The 18629-nt window shown below is 42.0% G+C and overlaps 1 long non-coding RNA gene across 1 annotated transcript in view; it reads right to left on the reverse strand.

Annotated features, from left to right (window-relative positions):
* LOC131584797 (uncharacterized) overlaps positions 1 to 12448 on the reverse strand; it is a 56200-nt gene extending 43752 nt beyond the window's left edge. The window contains exons 1-4 of the long non-coding RNA XR_009278801.1: positions 12349 to 12448; positions 11728 to 11853; positions 7759 to 7822; positions 138 to 261 (exon numbers count right to left, since the gene is read on the reverse strand). This is a non-coding gene — a long non-coding RNA (uncharacterized LOC131584797). The remainder of the gene's footprint in view (positions 1 to 137; positions 262 to 7758; positions 7823 to 11727; positions 11854 to 12348) is intronic.
* Between the last annotated feature and the right edge of the window lie 6181 nt (positions 12449 to 18629).

The following is an 18629-nucleotide window of genomic DNA, read 5'->3' on the forward strand; positions in this document are numbered from 1 at the left end:
TCATAGCATTCCACTTCAGAAGTACAACCCCAGGGCTAATTTCCTGATTGCGAATTTCCCACATTGCCCCAAAGCTCTGCATCTGCCATATTCCTTCACTTCCTGCCAGCTCTGGAGAAGAGCCTGGTGTTACTTACCCAAAATTAATTTCTGCAGGGGAATATGGCTGAAGCTCAGCTCTGAGGGGTCTGATGGTCAGGGGTCAGAGCAGCATGCTCTCTGCTCAGGGTATCCCAAAGCACTTCCAGGAAGGACACAGCCCTGCCACACTGCCTGCATGGGGACACAAAGGGACGGAGGGAGGGAGGCTGGAGAGCAAGAACATCACTTTTCAGAGCCCATCATTCAACACTCACACACAGAAAATCCCCTGGAGCCCTGCAAGGGCCTGAACATCTGCCAGCAGGGAGAGGAGAAAACAAACAATACTTTTTATATTTAATTAAAAAAAAAAAAAAAGCACACAAATATGAGTGGCCATAAATTATCCATAGCAACATTCTGTCCTTCCCAACCCACTCAAGTTTGAAAAGTTAAATAAAGCAAGTTATCTTGTAAAATATTAATTAAAGTAAGCTTTATATTGGGGCCCATGAATCACTTTGTGTTCAATATTTGCAGTGTCACCATGGTGAGGAGCTGCACCTAACAACAGTGCTTTAGTTATAAAGAACAGTGAGCTCAGCCATTGCTACTGGATCCCCAAACCACAAACCTGTCATCTGGACTAGGACAGCTCAGAGAACATAAAATGAGACTTCAAAATCAGCATCACTGAAGTTAATCCATGGCTCGTGCCCAGTGTAAAAGTTGAGGTTATACACATTGGAATATCTACAACAGGAAAGTATTGACTGCTAAAAACACATGGACTGAGATAAAATCAAAGTGGAGATGGGGCCTTTCACTGAAACCTGAGCCAAGGAATTAGTGGGATAGAATATGAAGTGTGATCATTAAATCTTGTGATTTAATTATCACAAGAACAAGAAAAGAAAGTAATTTGAAAGCTCACTACTGTGCCTTCTCCAGAGATTTTATCCAGCCCAGTTTCAAGGCTTTAGGTCACTGGGGAAAGTCTCACACGTTCTATTTCTTGGTTGGGGCTCTGCAGAATGTGCTCCTACATCCCCACAGATCCACTGTCTGCTTACAAATATTCAGTGTCCCATGGAAAGCTGTGCCTCGTGCCTAACAAAAATGTAACAATAGTTGTAATTTTAGTAAATTTAGATCCAAATTTAGTAAATTTAGATCCACCACCAAGGTAGGTATAGCTTTCCAAACGTGAGTCAACATGGGGAGAGGACCCATTCACACACAGCCTCTGCCACCTGTAGCCAAAGTGTTTTGTACAAAGTGCCTCATGTGCCACTCAGACACTGAGTATTTCTATATTAAATCAGACACAAAATGAACAATTTAGAATTGTTGAGGGCAACATCTGGATCAGACACTGCCAAGGCTGCTGTTTTATTGGGTTGGCTCCCCAGGGCTGCCCTTGGGGGATGTTTTTGGTCCCTTCCCATGCTCTGTGAGGAGACCGAGCCATTCCCTGGCACTCTGCGTCTGCCCAGACGAACCACACGGCAAAGCAAACCTCATCCCTCCTCCTCCCCTGCTCCCAGCCCGCTGATTATCTCAGATCATCAGTGTTTTGGATGACTGAATAAACAGGATTATGCTCTCCCAGTGCCTGTAAAGTCACAACTGTATGGCGATCCTATTAGTGGATGGCAATAGTGTGGGTATAGCCAAGCAGGATTAGCTTTTGCTTGCTCTGTGGAGCTGAAAACAGCACCGGGAAATTTTTAATCTCCATGAAGGGGACACTAGAGCTCACAGAAAGAAAATCAAATTCATCTTTATTATCCTTCTCAATCAGCTGCCTCGTTTAAAAAAAAAAAAAAAATTAAAAAAAAATTAAAAAATTAAAATTCCCGATTGACAGAGTCATAACCTCCTCTCACTGACATGGCAGCAGATTTGGGATGCCAATGAAAAACATCTTACGTGCACAGCCTTTTTTCATCCCAACTGATCCCAGGATGCTTTACAAGTGCTGCATGCAAATGGCACGTGGGATTAGCAGCACTTTGCAGTGGTCTGCCTCTATTCCCACTGAGGTTAGAGGGAAGAGAAGTGGGACTTGCTGCTGAGTAAAATGTGAACCAGGCTGGAAAACAGCCAGGACACTGAGATCAAGACTTGCATTCATTTGGAAGCTGCTGGCACAATGGCCCTATTGATCCGGACTTTGGGTTTAGGTCTTGTCCAAAACAATGTAGTAACCTACAGAGGGGCATGAAATGATGCTATTTTAAACCTGTTGGTAATTCATCATTATTTATTTTTCAAGTGCTCAAAGATAAAAATATTGAAAGAGCAAGCAACAGGGGAAATACCCATATCTAAATTAAAATCTTCTTACATAAACTATCCAGATTTTAACACATGCAAGCAAGAAAAGCCAGCCAGCTCCCAACCCTCTCATATACATGCACACAGAAAAATAAATTCCTTCAAAAGAAACTTTGAAGAGCATAATTAAGCATGAAAGGTACCATATATTAAATTATACCTCTAGTAAAAAAGAGTCATTAGCCCAACAAATGGGCTGTTAATGATTTTAGGTTTGCCTAAGGCCACGAGCTAATAAACTGGTGATTAACCAGCATTTCTGGGCTGCTGCTGCTGAAAGCTGCAGCCTGGTGTCACAGCACTCACCCAGGGCTTGGGAATGGCAGAAAAACCAAAACCAAAGGAAAAACCACACTGGATCTGGGCCACAGAACCTGCCAAAGCTTCAGGGCCTGCTCTGAGGCACCACGAGCTCCATCTCCCATCCAGATTCCTCACTTCCACCATCCACTGGGATGGCAAAACTTGGGACTTCCCAAGTCCAGGTGGGGTCATCAGGGGAGCCCCTTCCAAGGGGAATTCTCCACGATGTGTCCCAGCACAGACCATGCCAGGGAAACACCTCCCTGCTCTTGCTCACCTTCTGCACCTCTCTCCTCTGGGGCCACACTTGGGTGACCCTGGCACACATTTATATGGAGAGCAGCCCCACAAGAATGTGCTTGGCAGCTTCCTGCAGACATTTCTTAGCAATTGGTGATAAAAATTTTTAAAAAAGCAGTCCATTTGGAGAGCCAGCTCTCCCCAAAGCACCTGTACTTACATTCCTCCTCACAGTTAGAAGAGATGAGGATGTGGGAATCAAAACTTGCACAAAATTGTCCTTTCCAAGGCTGGGAACAGCAGGAGCAGGGAGGATGGTGCCCACTCACTGCTGTCACAAGAGCTTACAGGGGTGTTACTTGCACAGGGCAATTGCTTTGAAATGAAGACCTCCACTCAAGCAAGGCAAAATTTGTCAACAAAATTTCAGACAAATAAAACACTTTTTCACCAACACACAGTGCTCCAGGAAACATTACAAGTCCAAAGAACTAAATAAATGAAACACTTTTCAAGGGATGGAGTTACTCAGCAGTTAGAAGCAGAGAAAGGAAGCTCTATCCATAAATTGAAGGAAGTTGTTCACCCCTCAATCATCATCCTCAGCAGGCTCAAAGCCTCTGTTTGGAGTTACTCTGGGTAAGGGAACACCTGCACGAGCTCCCAAAACTTTGCAAGAGGAAATGCCCATCCATGCACATTTTACAACTCACAGAAGAATCCAGACCTGGAGATTTGGATCTCCAGGGGCTGAGGCAGCCATGGAGAGGTCAGGGATGCTCCAAGAGCCCAGCACAGCATCCCCAGCCCTGCCCAAGAGCCACCCTGGCAGGCTCAGCCACTCCTGTCAGTGCCAGGACATCTCCTCTCTCCTGTCTGGCTGATTGCTCCTCACCCCTCACCTCCTCTGGGGAAATGTGAAATTGTGGAAGCTGCATTTCCCCAGAGCAGCACAGCTCCAGCTGCTAATGGCTTCATCTCACAAAGTTCTCACACTTCAACCAAATGGGATAAACACAGCACCCTCCAGGAAGGTCTAAAAGCAAAATGAGAGATTTGTTTGATTTAAGGAAGCCTTTCCTCAAGTATTTTTTAATGTTTTTAAAAAACTTTTATTTTGTTTCTCTTTCTCTTTGTTTATCTCTTTTTAAGAGAAAATGTTTTCCTCCTTAAGTGTTCTTGCAATTACGGTCCAAGGTTTATACCTCCACATAAGAAATAAAGAAATAAACTGGATCCTGTTTCAATAGAGACCATGGCAAAAACTCCCACTGGCTGCAGAACGAGGCCCATGTGCAACCTTTGGATATAAGTTTTTCTGAATCTATTTACCAAATACTGCAAAGAGTTCACAAACATCTCATTTTCTACTTTCCTTTCAGTGACATTTACAGCACAACCTCAGACATGTTCTTGACCTGTTTTTTGAAATCTACATTTGTTGTGTCATGTAAGTCATACACATTTTACCTGATTTTTCATATACATGCTGCATTTTTTTTCTTTAGTATTCCTACAAAAAGAATATAGATGGACTTCAGCAGCAGTTGCATTGACTTCAGTTTAAATATAGCAGTTATTGACTTTCCCTGAAATTCAGACACTTCTGAAAATAAGCTTTTTGGCACCCACTGAGGAACACACTGAACATCTCCTTTAGTTACAAGCCCTCAAAAAATACTTCTGAAGTTTTTACATTTATCTCCAAGAATTTGATCTGAGATCTTATTTAACTCTCCTTGTAAATATTCAAGGCTGGTCCAGCTCTTGCTGAAGTCAGATTTTCAGTGCAATCTGCACGAGCATCACAGCGCACAACTGGACAAGGCAGTAATTAAACTAGTAATTAAATTAAGAGATGAATGATTCCTTTTTACAGCCTCACCTTTCCTTGCAGGGTCGTACAACTGAGGTCATTTACAGAGCACCTCCACAAGATCTGAGCTCTAAACTCCCCCAGCACACACAGCCCTGCCCTTCAGCCACAGCCCTTAATATTTAAGATGACCTTTCCAAATTTGTTTTTTTTTAAATATATTAAAAAGTCTTTCCCACTGAAGTGGGTAGATTTTCCAGTGAACTCCAGCAATTAACCCTGCAGCGTTTTGCTATTTCAAGATTAGAGCATGGGTTTCAAAATTTGTCCTGAACAACAAATGTCTGCATGAAGTTATGATGACGTTGCACTGAGACTCAGAGTCATCCTGGAATAGAAAACAATCCAAGCAACAATATTTGGCTTTGGATGGAAATTTTCCCAGAAGTTCAGGAGTAATTGCCTCCTTTCTGTTAAAGTTCCACGTAATTCTGTGTGGGTTCCTGTGCATGGTTCCTGAGGCCAACATGCTGTATAATGTGTCAAAATTAAATATTCCATCGTGAATCATTTATATTATACCTTTCCCAACTATTTTAGTTCTAAAGATGAAGAGGGATAATCCTGAAAGTTTTACCTTCTGTACAAACAGACTCTGTGAGGTCTCCAGCATTTACCTTCACAAGGAACCACAAGAGATTTGCATTATTTCTTATTGAAACCAGTTTGGTTTGCTTTGAAAAAAAGTCCAGCTGGAGTGTTTTATTACCACAGCTGACCACAAGATGGAAATCCTTTTCCATAAGATGTCTCCTGATTAGGAAAAGTGCTAATAAGAAAAAAAAAAAAAAAAAAAAATACATCCTCTTTCCAGGAAAATGTTTTAGAGGAAGCAAAGGAGAATTCTCATCCCATCAGCAACCTGTTTGGAGGCTTCACTGATTTTAATTTGCTCAAGCCCAAGCCTTTTCCTGGGAAGTTTTCCCTTCCCTAGGAAGGGCAGTTCCACTCAGGAATCATTCTGATGGAAACTCCTCTCTAATCACTGCACCAGGCACAGGACAGCACCATGCAAGTGTTCACTGTCACATTGGAAAAGTGAAGGATAAAGTAAACTCTTCCCTCATACCATTACAGGTTATTTTTAGAGTTAAAAAGCCCTCTGAGGAACGGCTCCAGCCACCCAAAGCCTGAGATGGCAGAACTCAGGGAGCTCAGTGGGGTTTTATCCAACCTGCTGCGCTGCTCCCTGCACCAAAACCACCGGCCTGGCATCTAAACGCTAAATGTCATTTATTTTTGTGATCATTTATTTACAAAAATGTGCAGAGGCTTGCAGTGGGATGGCACCGGGCATAAACAGAACTAAAAGGCCATTGCTGTCCCCAGGGGCAGGGCCAGGGGAGAGGGCAGTATCACCCTGAAATTACAGCCTTCTGATTGTATGGAGTATTGTATTTTTTCCTGTTATTTATCTTTTGATTGTTTATAATGTTGCTAGTTTCTTTGTTCATTTTTCTTTTTTCTTTTCTTTTTATTAAACTGAAAAGGGTGAGATGTCGCCCTGAAAACTCAGCTTCTGAGCTTGCTAACACAGTTTTCTAAAGACTTTCCCAGGACAGTAACTGTAAACATAGATATGTGTACATTCTTTCTGTTCCACATCTTGTGATGGGCATCTCTCATGGCCAGTGCTGTGAGAAAGTGTTATCCTGACCATCCAATCCCTGGCTGTGGTCAGGAGCCTATAAATCCTGGGGAGAAAAATAAACTCTTCTCTTCTCTTCACCACACCTCGACCTGTGTCCGTGTGATCTGTTCATCTTCAGCGGCAACAAGGGCAGAGGGGGGATCACATCCCTTCCCCACCTCCAGAGCTCTGCGGGTGCTCAGGTGATGCTGCCGGCATCCAGCTCCCTCCAACTCCTCCTGAACAAACCGAGAGCAGCCAAGAGATGAAAGAGGAGCTCCCATGATTTTCATTATCTGATCGTGTTTTCCACTCTAAATCTAATTGAGGCAGCAAGCAGGGAGCTGCACTTGGAGACAGACAAGACATTTGCATCTCTTTTGCTGATTACAGGAGTTGCACATTTTACTTTAAACATCAATGGGCTGCAACTGCTATTCAAATGATATGGAAATTGCTACTTTCTACTGAAATGTCCCTTAAGCAACAAAGCAAAAGATTAGCACAGAGCTTTGTTTTTTATCTTTTCTCTTCATTTTAATAAAACACTGTGGTGGCAGTGGAAAACTCTTTGATGGCTCAGGAACAACACCTGTACCTTTGAACATTTTATTCATACCAAGCTGCAGAATATTTGGAGCCTTTCGTGCAACTATTATGACAACAATTTCCAACTAAAACATCATTCTTTATCTGAGACACTGAATTCACTTTATTTTCACAAGACTTCTTCCCCAGAAAAATATACACACCCAGGCTATATGGGTAATAGTTCAAGGTAATACCACCAATTTATGATTATTTTCAGATTCAGATGTAGCTTATCAGCTGGATGCCTTCATGGAGCCTGTCTAGTTCCCACATACCCAAGAAATATTTCCCATATGCTCAACCTCACTCAAATTGAATCCTATCTGTTTCTAGCAGTATTTAGTAGAATCACTGTGTGTAAGAACCAGCCCACAGCAGGGATTTTTCCCACTGAAGCTTCCATAACTAAAATCAGTTGCATTCCAACAGTTTTCAAAATTGGTCTTTTAATCCCTGCCCAGCTCTGCACCTTTTTATGCAATCCTGAAACAGCAGCCTTTCAGTGAATTTTGATGGTAAACTTCACTCTGGGCAGAAGAGGAAAGGGGTGTATAAAGACACATTATTAGACTCCCCCAAATAAATTTCTTTTACAGAACACTGATTAAAAACACTTCACAGATTTTGAAAGTTATTGACGTGGCAGAGAAATATGAGCAAATAGGTATCACTGGCTTCTGATGTGCCTTAGGGGGACCTACCAACACAGGGTTTCAAGAGGAACATCATCCTTGTCCTCTCTCAGCAGGGCTATCCTGAATCTGAAGAAAAAAAGTAAGAGCACATTACCAACAAAATTATTTTTAAAAAATCCCAATGCAGACACATTGACAGAATTAGTTTGTAAAGCAGTCTGTTTAAAGAGACTGACTCACATTTCTATGCTGATGTCAAAGATTTTAGACTTCAGGGTGCTGAAAGGTGGGAAATTATCAACTCTTGATTAAATCAGATACACTGCTATTCCTGACATTAATTATTTTAGAAAGTAAAACACTGAACTCAGTCTGTGGGATTTGTCTTCCATAAGCATCTAGCACAGATCTGGTGAGAAGTTTTTAATTCTTCATAAGCAGGTTCAGAAGAGTGAGAATGAGCAAACACAGCAACTCTTTTCTTTCAGGAACAAGTTTCAGTGCACCACCCACAACAGACAGCATTGCCCAATTCCAAAACTGCCTACATCATCCAGGAGCACAAATCCTGCTCTTACCCTGCAATCCCACTACCTTTAGTGAGTTTTTCTTTCTCACAATTACAAAAATAACAGCATGATTTCAAAACATCCAGGCTGCATTCATCACTCTAAACCCATCACAACACATCCACGCTGGAGCTCTGATAACCGCACTCGCACTTTTGGTTTTGTTAGTGCCATTATGAATAGTTATGAATATTTATGCCCATTTCCATGATGTGCCCCCCGGTTTGCACAGGGCACAGGTTGTTTCAGCAGCTGAAACATTTCATTAGCATCTGACAGCTGCTGAAACAGCTCGTTGGGAACAAATAGGTGGTGCCGGGCATTGTGGAGCCGGCAGGTGATCACGGCATCCTTAGAGCTGCATGGACAAGGAGGGCTCTTCGTGCACTGCCTGGTGCAGGGGAGATTTAATTATCACCATATTAATTAATTATGGGCAGTTTGTGGAAGGCAAAGACCTGACAGGAACAGAGAGAGGGCAAGCCCAGGGCACGGCTGGCAGGAATCATCCCCCAAATCGGGGCAGGCGCTCGGCTGGAGCAGCAGGTGCTGCTGCCCATCAGCATCTCCACACACAGAACATGGCCAAGGGGAACTGGAAAATGAGGCAGCAGAACGCTGTTGGCAGAGGATGCTTGGGATGGGGTGAGGAGGGAGGAAACTGGGATTTTCACAGGGAAAATCTGGGAGCAGAGAGGAGATCCCCGGCACACAGGACATGGATACTGAGAGGGGCCAGGGGGGGAAATATTCCTCGGCCTTCAACCTACCAACATCCTCTGTTCCGAAACCTGCTCTGTGCATTTGATGATGAGCCAACAAATTGTAATTGTGCTCAGAGGAAGATGAACCTCGTGGCCTGGGTGGGCAGGCTCTGTGATTTTCCATGCCAAGTGGGCAGCCTTGGGAAGGTGAACAAAGTCCTGCTCACGTTTAACCCCTCCAGGTGGAACAAGGTGCACACACGGCAAGGAAAAGATGCTGCTTGATTTTTGTTTGAGTGATGGCATATTGCTTTGTCAAAAACAAAATAAAAGCACGTGTTGGGATGGTGAGATGCAAGAGACAGAGGTACAGCACAAGGCAGCCCTTCTGAGAAGCTGGAAATGCTTGTCTTCATGCCTCACTAATGAACACAATGATTCCACTCAAGGCAATTACAGAAGTTATTTAAAAAATAATTATGCAAAAGCAGGAAATGTCAACATGCACATTACTTCCTTTCAAAGCATTTTCTTGGCAACCAACCCATCTGTTCTACCTCAATCTTTCTTCCAAAAGAGAATTAATGTTCATCAGCTTAACATTTGAGGAAGCTCTGAAATGACTTTACCTGCACAGCATCACCTTCCTTGTGCTGCTGTTGCTTTCACCACACTTGCATTCTTTTTGCTTCTAACTCTGTGTGAATAATTACCATTGTAAACACACTTATATAGGAGTTTTCAAAAGAAAAAAAAGGCCATACTCAATAGCAACATAAATTTGGGTTGTAAATTGCCACACAGCACAGTCACATTATAAACAACTCTGTCCCTGTACAGCTCCACTGCCTTTGATGCCCAGCCAGAATTAGATCTTTTCAACATTTTCTTATTAAGGATAAATTATAAAACAAACCAACTGTGCTCAAGTGAGAGGGCCTTGATGGGAACAGTGTCCAGGTGCCAGGGTTTGGTTGTTTAATGTTGATAGAGGCTTTCAAAAGCTGCAGCCTTTTCTCTGGATAAAGACTCAGAGTCTGTGGTTTTAGTAAAAAACATCATTCCTGGCTAATGTCCACCTGAGGAGAGAATCACACCTTTTGGTTTGCCTGGGCTCCCAAGAAGGGATGGCACAAGAGGTGACTGTGTGTGATTGTGTGTCAGGAGCTCCTTTTCAGTGCCACATCAGCAGCTGGAAGGGAGAAGATGCCCCTGGGGACAATCCCTGGGTGGATCCTGGGTCAGCCCAGGGAGCAGCTGCCACCACTGCCTTGGAGGAGCAGTTCCAGGTGCTGAGGGAGCCAGGAAAGAGTGAGGCATCCCTGGGCCAGGAGCTGTGGGAAGGCAGCTGGACTCTGTGGGAGCAGCAGGATCTCTGCTCCACCTTCTCAGAGCAGCTCAGCTCCTCCTGAGCTCAGAGGGAACCTGGCCTTGCTCTCCCAGCAGAGCTTTTCCCATGTTCTCTGTACACACTTACTGTTATAAGCACAATCACAGTGAATTCAATGCAAAAAATGCACACAGTTTGTGCAAATCATCAGCTCTGAATCTTGGTACTTTCTACATCTTTGTTATTCTTAATTTCACTGGTGTTTTTGAAAATATACCCCACTTTCCTGCAAGCAGATGCACAATTCACAAACCTGGAAACCAATAAGAACAGCAAACACTTCTGCCTAAAATCATCAGTGAAGAGCTGACCCCCGTTACCCAGTCCCAGGGCTCACAAAATGCTCATTGCTGCACGTCTGTGCAATGTATTTTTAAAGCAGGCACTGTTTAAAATTTGCACAATTAATATTAACAAAGACCTGTCGTTCTCAGTGCGAGTGGCTGGAACAAGTGCTGCGTTCTGTCTGCTGTGCAGTGACCTTTTGATGTATTTTTAGGCACTGTCCTATAAGTAATGTGTCTTGCACAAATTACTTCTGCCCAGATATAAAGCAACATTAACCAGGGGAGGGAGAGGGTAACATGGGAGCAGGGGGGGGAATTTGTGTTTTCTAATATTGGGAAAAAGCCAGAAAAATACCAGTTTTTATAAGGGGATTTTTAAACTGAATTTTACAGGATCATGGGCCATGGATAAAGGCATTCACAATGGACTGAAGTGTAGTGTGACTCTCCCATTTTTGAGACGACTGCAGAAATCAGTTCCTTGCAAGAAAAACAGAACTAATAAAATCAATTATATATTTAATTAGAAGTGCTTGTGTCTCCCAGGGAAGACACAGATTAATTTAGGTAACTACTCAAAATTTTCAATCTTCATAACTTTAAGCTAAAAACTGAAGTTTTCTAGAAGAAATCTGTGTGGAAAAATACTGTTGGAAGGGATTGCTCTCCTAGCCACAGGAAAAATCAAACTGCACTATGTTTAAGTGGCTTGCACAGTTATACAGCAATATATATCAATAATGGAAAGGTCTAAGGAATTACATTAAAGATTAGCACAATATAAGATTGAAGAAAAAAAAAAATAAGCTGTATTTAACTGCCAACTAAAAAAAAAGGGTTTCTGTATGATTATCCCACAGACAAAAAATTAATGTACCTGTTCCTACTCATTTACAATTAGAAAAAACAAGTTCAAAGATTAATCTTCTGAAGGATGAAACATGATCTAAGCTGGCTTTTAAATTTATTTAGTCAAGATTGCTGAAAGAATAAAAAAAGGAGGAGAAAATAAAACTCAGTATGGAACTGCCTGTGATGCACAGAGAAAAATCAGGGTGTGATTGCATAAAAGATCACTTACTTTAGGTGACACTGTCAGACAATTTTCTTCCCTGGTACATCACCATCAGGCTCCTTATGAAGCTCATGTCTTTAAAACTCACCCACAAAGACCCCATGGAAACAAAATGACTTAACTGACACCAAACTATGAAGAAATAAAAAAAAAAAAAAAAAAAATAATCCCATTAAATCAGATTGAGAGGTGTACTCTGTAGCAGTTTTTCATTTAAAACTTGAATAAAATCCTCTGGTGTAATGGTGCCACCAGCAGATAATAGTTAGAAATGGGTTTAGTTATAAAACCTACATGGATATAAATTTATCAGTGGAGGTTATTTAAGCTTCCAAGAGCACATCCTTCAATTTTTTAAATATTTTGATAAGAACATGGAGCTAAAACTTGGTTCTAAATGTGGTCTATCAGTAGGTAAAACTTTGGATTCATAATCCTCAGTGCAAGTTCCTCTATGATTTATAAAGACAGGGAAGTGTTTGGGACAGCATGGGGGTTTTTCCCCCGGTAAAAGTTGGTGATTTTTCGTGCCCAAACAACTGACAAACATTGGAACAGCAACAGCAACATTAAATTGTGAGAACTGAATGATTGGAATGCCTCAGTTTTGTCTGTATGAACACTGACCTGGTAAACACTGAATATCTGAGTGGAGCAGCTCCTTTTGTCCACAGAGATCCAGGGTTCATCACTTCTGTTGCAGAGGGAGAATGGAGAGGCCTTGTTCATTACATTTAAAACCATCCTTTCTAATTCACATTTATTTAGAGGGTTTAAGGATTTGGAATGTAATTACAATGGGAAGAAGGCCATGCAGGTTTGGATTTCCTTTCAGCCAAGGAACTGGGAGTCAGAGCATGGTGGCAGCAATATCATCAAACTAAACTCAGCTGCTCTGAGGGTTTCTCCAGACTGAAACATAAACAGGGAACACGAGAAGCAGATCAGCTCTCGGACAGATCATTTAACACACATCTTCCACCGGCTGATTTACAGATTTGGAGTACAAGGGTATTTGTAGGAAACACAGAAATTCTGCAATCCTTTACAGCCACAGCCTCTCCCTGTGTCGCTCCCAGCTTCAATGGAGCTGATCTGGAGCACTCCTGGCTGCCCTGCAGGGCCCCCAGTGCTCAAAGCCGCAGCTGAAAGTCACTGTCCCCCGTTGTGCACTCACACTATTGCACCTGCATATTTTATTCCTCACACAAAAGGTCAAAAGCTTGCCAGCAGGCTGCCTGCCTCCTCAGACACACAATGTGTGCAGAAAAATAACTCCAAGGAGCTGCTTGCTGTAATTTCCTGCAATTTAAGACTATTTATTTTTAAAACTTTTGCTGCCAGCCTCCCCATCTGACTGTCACCCTCTTGCTGAATTTCACCATCAGACCACAGTAATTTATTAGAGATCAAATCCAACCGGTTATTTGACTGTCTTGGTTTTAAATACTACTCAAGCTTTTTAGCTCTGAATTCTTTGGGCTCTCTATAATTAATGTTTCTTCAGCAGAGGCAGTGAGGGGCTGGCTGTGCACAGCCCCTGTTAACCCTTTGTTGAGACCACCACAACCCCAAATTGATCCACTCCATTATTTCCACTTCTGGCATTTGGGGAATTAATCTTTCCTAGAAGTGGGATGGGTACAGCCACCCTCTGCCCACATGATCAGAAACTGGTCTGTGCTTGCAAATGTTCATTAACAGATGGGGGTGCACCCACACATTCGGCATTTGGGGAGGGACTGCAACTTCCACAAAGCTTTTGTGGCAGCTGAAGGGATTTGAGATGAGAGAAGGGGATAGGCTGGATATCTGCAGTGTCAGGTGTGCCTGCAGTGCTGGTGTAGGTGAAAACCAGGAATAAACCAGGAACTGAGGGCTTTTCCTTCTGTGCAAAGGGACCTGGGGGGGCAAAAAGCTCATTATGAGTGACCAGGGAGCTGCTGTGGCAGAGAGCCAACAGGATGCTGGGCTGCTCCAACAAGGGCATCACCAGCAGAGATAAAATCATCATCCCATTCAATCCAGCACTTGCCAGGCCTCACATGGAATAACGGGGTCAGTTTTGGTCCCTGCAATGCAAAAAAAAGATGTGGAAAGGCTGGAGATAGTCCAGAGAAGGATCACAAAGATGATCAAAGAATTGGGAAGGAACCTGTGAGGAAAGGTTGAGAGAACTGGGGTTGTTCAGCCTTGAGAAAAGAAGGCTTAGGGAGATCTCCTCCCAGGCTACAAAGAAGATGGAAATTCCCTTTTTACAGGGAAAATCTTTTACAGAAAAATCTCCCCAGGGGACTCCCCAGTGCTGGAGACTTTAAAGGTTCAGCTGGGCTGGATGCTGGGCCATCCTGTCAAGGCTGTGATTCTGCCTAGAAAGGTTCAGTCATATGATCCCTGAGGTCTTTTCCAAGCTGGTATTCTGTGGCTCTATGAAAAATATTTATGAGTAAATATTGAATTTATTCCTACATTGAAAGATAATCTCCTCTGCTCTTTAGGTCAATATTAGCATAGCCCAGAGAGGTCAAATAGCAGATATTTGGCAAGAAGTAAAAACCACTGCATAGTAAAAGGAGGTTGACAGTGAACACATTTTCTTTTAAATTTTAGCATCTTGTTTCCATACTTTTTTTCCGCCAGCTATGTGACCTATAGCCATGAATGGCAAAAAAATATAGCCAAGAATAGGAAAAAAACAATATTAATCAAGGTCTACTCTCAGATATATATTTTCTCTAATGAGTATTTCATAGTTAGGAAGGCTGAATTTGACCCCAAAATATTCCAATAATCTCTCGTAAAACAAATTCACAGAAAAATTACTATATTTGATATTTACTTTTTAGAAATTTCAACCACCATTGGAATTCTGAAGGGGCTGCCCTAAGAAAGCCTTGTCCTTTTCTGGGTGAACTATTTAAGGCAGTATCCTTGACTGAACTTCCAGCATTTTAGCTAATTTGACCATGTTTGTCTTCTACCCAAAGCACTCCCAGCAAAAATAGCTGCCAGAGCTCCTGTGCAGCAGTTGAGTCAAGAGCTCTGGTTTTTGCAGATACTCTCCTGCTGTATTTTAAGAAGATTTTTTTCCCAAGTCTCTTATCAAATAGTGACAGATATGTTTGGTGTAAGCCTGTTGGTTTCCCACGAGCAAGAGCTTCAGGGAAACTTTCAAGAGTATATTTGACTTATAGACACTGAATGAATCATAGATAAATACCAAGATCTCTGGCAGGCACAAAATGCTGCTTTCTGTTTAGATGAATAAATGGCAAAATGCATTCACCAAATGACCACAGTATCAGATTATAATTGTTATTGAACTAATGTAAAAAATGTAAAATTCTATTCTGAACTACACATTTGTTATTGCAAAGGAATTCCACAAAATAAAGCAATTTTACACATTGCATGCATATTCCACTGGGCTAAGCAGAGTCTGAAACCTATAAACAATTTGTACTAATCTAATTATAAATGTACTAATCTGTGTTGGCACAAGACCATGCTACTACCTACTTATTTCATAATAGTAAAGACAAGTTTAAATTACTACTTGCATGAGAGGTACACGATGTAAAACCATTCTGTCTCTGACAGCACAGCTTTTATCAGTGTGGAAAACCCCAGCAATTTCCCTGAATAAAAAAGAAACCTGGCTGGATAAACTGCAACAGGAGAGCAAAGCTTTGTTGTTTTCCCCACGCTGGGGTGTAGTTTAGAGACAGCTCTTCCCTATCACACTTGCTTGGAATCAATATAGAAAAATCCAGGAAGGAGGAAATAACAGCAGATTAAAAACCACTAAAGCAGTTTCCCAAAAATGTTCTTCTGCCCCTGCCTCTGTGTCAGTGTGGGTGTAAAGGAACAAGCCTGAACCTGCAAACTGGCCCAGAGAGCATCAGAGAGGAACCAGCCTTTGTTCAGAGCAGCACCAAGTTACCCCTGCACTTCTTCATCCTTCATTCAGCTTCTGTGAGCACAGAAAAGTGATACAGGGCACACACAGCCCAAAAGGGGAATGAAATCCTGCTCACAACAGGCTCCTGTGTAATGCTGCACGCTCACTCACCTTCCCCACCAGTGCTGGGGTAATCACCATCCTTTGTGGAGCTTGGACAGAAAACAAGCACTGCAACTTCTTGCAAAAACAAACCTTTTGCTTCCCATCCCTTGGGCCTCTCTGGTAAAAGAAAAATTCCCCTATGGGCAAAGAAACAGTCAATTAAAATAGGAAGTGCTGTGTGTTACACACAACATTAAAACAGTTTGAGGTTAAAAAAAAACACATTCTGATCATTGTATTTCAGTTAGTTCCTGCCTTTTCAATTCCTCCTTACTGAGCATAACCTCGATTGAATATTTCTTATTCTTCATATAATAAAGTCCTAAGTGCTAAGGGCTGACTGATTGGTAATGGTGTTATTTCCCTAGTTTCATTCAGCAATGCAACCACAAAGCTTTTGGACTTCTGGGCCTTGCAAAGGGGTGAGAGAAAAGCTAATTTTGCAACATTTAATGTGTCCTGTTACTGTTCACTCTCCAATAGAAAAGCTTTTTGTATTAAATTGTGATGAAGTCACTGGACAAACTCAAGAAAAATTAATCAATCACTGTAAGAAAAAGATGCACTTTCAAGTTAAATATTATGAATTATGTATACTCATTCATGCTGCTTATTGATATTTGTTGTGAAGTAACAACAGCTTGTGTATTCATCAAAGGGTTTAACACTAAATAGTAATTTTATGTTTAAATCACAATTACTTCCCTGTTTCAGAATGCGACTATTTCCTTTTCACCTGCCAACAGGAGAAAACATGGCTGGACTGAGAAGAAAAAAAATCAAAATAAATCTCCATTTATATCTCATGAAGGAGCCTTTTTTGATTTAAGGCACGGGATGAAGTTCACTGCCAAGTATAGATTTACCAACAGTCACTGCCTGATGCTCTGTGAGAGGAGCTGCATCCTCAGGGTGCAATTACAGCAATTATCTGGATGGATCTTCTCATCAGCGACCTTTGACTCATCCCCTACGAACTGTCAGTCTTCATCACCAGATGGGGAAAGCAGTTTTATTGTTTCCACCCATCAGCTGCTTCTGAGAGGGAGGAAGCTCCCGAAACACAGCAGAGGGGCAGCCCTGGCAGGAACTGCAGCTCCCTCCTGGCTGCAAGAACAGCAGCACCCTGCACACCCCTGCATCCCTCACAGGCACTGCGAGGAAAACTGGATAACAACACTTTGGATCCAAACTACAGCTGCACTGCCTGATGGTAAAAGGTGGGGTTTGTTGGTTGTGCATCATTCTTTGGAAGGTTGTCCCAAATGAAGATGCAGCTCTCTTTGTGTCTATCTAGAATGAATTTACTGTCTATCTGAATTTACTATAAACTCACACCTCTGCAAGGATGGAGCACAGTCTTACCTCGACACTATTATGACATTTATTATCCCACAAATTTTACTGAAGTAAAACTGCAAAAGTTTTGTCAGAGGGCATGGCCTAGAGGGTACAGCTCATGTAAAATTAAACAATTTCAATTCACAGGCAGTAAAGCTAAAATGATGGAAGAATAAGCAACTCCCTTCAAGCAGCAGGACATTTAAAATGGGATTGGCAAATACCAACTATAAACAGCTTTACAAGAGTGGAACAGCTGATCAGTTCCTATAACAGAACAAAAAATCACCTTTGCCATAAGGGTGATTTAGCTCAGTTCTCTCATCTTACAGCTCTTCCAGAAAAAGGATGTCAGTTCCAGGCTTAATTATAATTACCATTAGCTGCTACCTACCATTTAATTAGTTGGTAATAAAGGCAAGTCTCTTTTTTATCAAAGCAATCAGCAGTGTCACTCCTTTGCATTCCTCCCATTAGCTGCAAATGTTGTTATGTGGACAGAGCAGGGATAGAACCAATAACAGTTAAATCTGGGGGAAAAAAAAAACCAACCCCAAAAGCTAAAACTGAAATAATTCAGAGAGGCAACTCAAACAGTCAGCTACTAAAGGAGATAGAAACTAAATTCTTCATTGCCAAGTGCCAATTCAAAGTGAAAACAGATTGAACCAAAACTGTCCAAAAATGCTTTCCCATTTTGTAATGCTCACACCCCTAACGCCAGACAGAGCCCAGCTGTTTCTGCGACTGACTTCAAACAATAGCTGGGCTGTTTAAAAGCTGTTTAAAACAGGGAATGATGTTTGCCTGAAGACATACTGTATTAATGCAAATTGCTTTCAAATGCACATCCAGTTTCTTAAGCAAAAAAACCCCAAGATATTAAACTGAGTGGAAGTTACTGCTAGAGCCATACATAACCTGTCAGGCATAATTCAGTCACCCATAAGGGGCTGCATGGAGTGAGCTGGCATTCAGGGAGAAACACAGCAAAAGGGGCTTCTGTTTGTACCAAAGGAAAATGCTTTTCATTTCACTTTTCCTACTTTAGAAAGGCCTTAAGACTACGGAGTCTGTGTCTCCTTTTTGGACCTTCCAATTACCACCAGAGGAAACTGTGTTTGCTCCTTCCACGATGCTGCACTCCACTCGTGCCCATGGCTGTTAGCCATGCTGCCACAGTGCCTTCCTATCAGCTTAAGCACTGACCTTTAAGTAGTTTTAACATGTTACTCCAGCTTTAATATTCTGATTTTAATGTCTCTGGAAGTGATTAACAGCACTGGCTTTATGTCTTTAGGTCCTTGTCTATTTGCTCACCACCTTCTGCTAATGTAACTTAATCATCACATGCTGCAGCACCCCAGGTTTCTATTTCTGGTTCAGTGAGACTGAAGTAGTAATAAGCAGAGCACGTTGTACCATCAGTGGGTTTCATTGCTCCTGAAAACAAGAGGATTAGACCACAGATTCATTTTGTTCTGTGTGTCATCTTTCTCAT

The sequence above is a fragment of the Poecile atricapillus genome, chromosome 15 (assembly GCF_030490865.1).
Source record: "Poecile atricapillus isolate bPoeAtr1 chromosome 15, bPoeAtr1.hap1, whole genome shotgun sequence".
Taxonomy (NCBI): Eukaryota; Metazoa; Chordata; class Aves; order Passeriformes; family Paridae; genus Poecile; species Poecile atricapillus.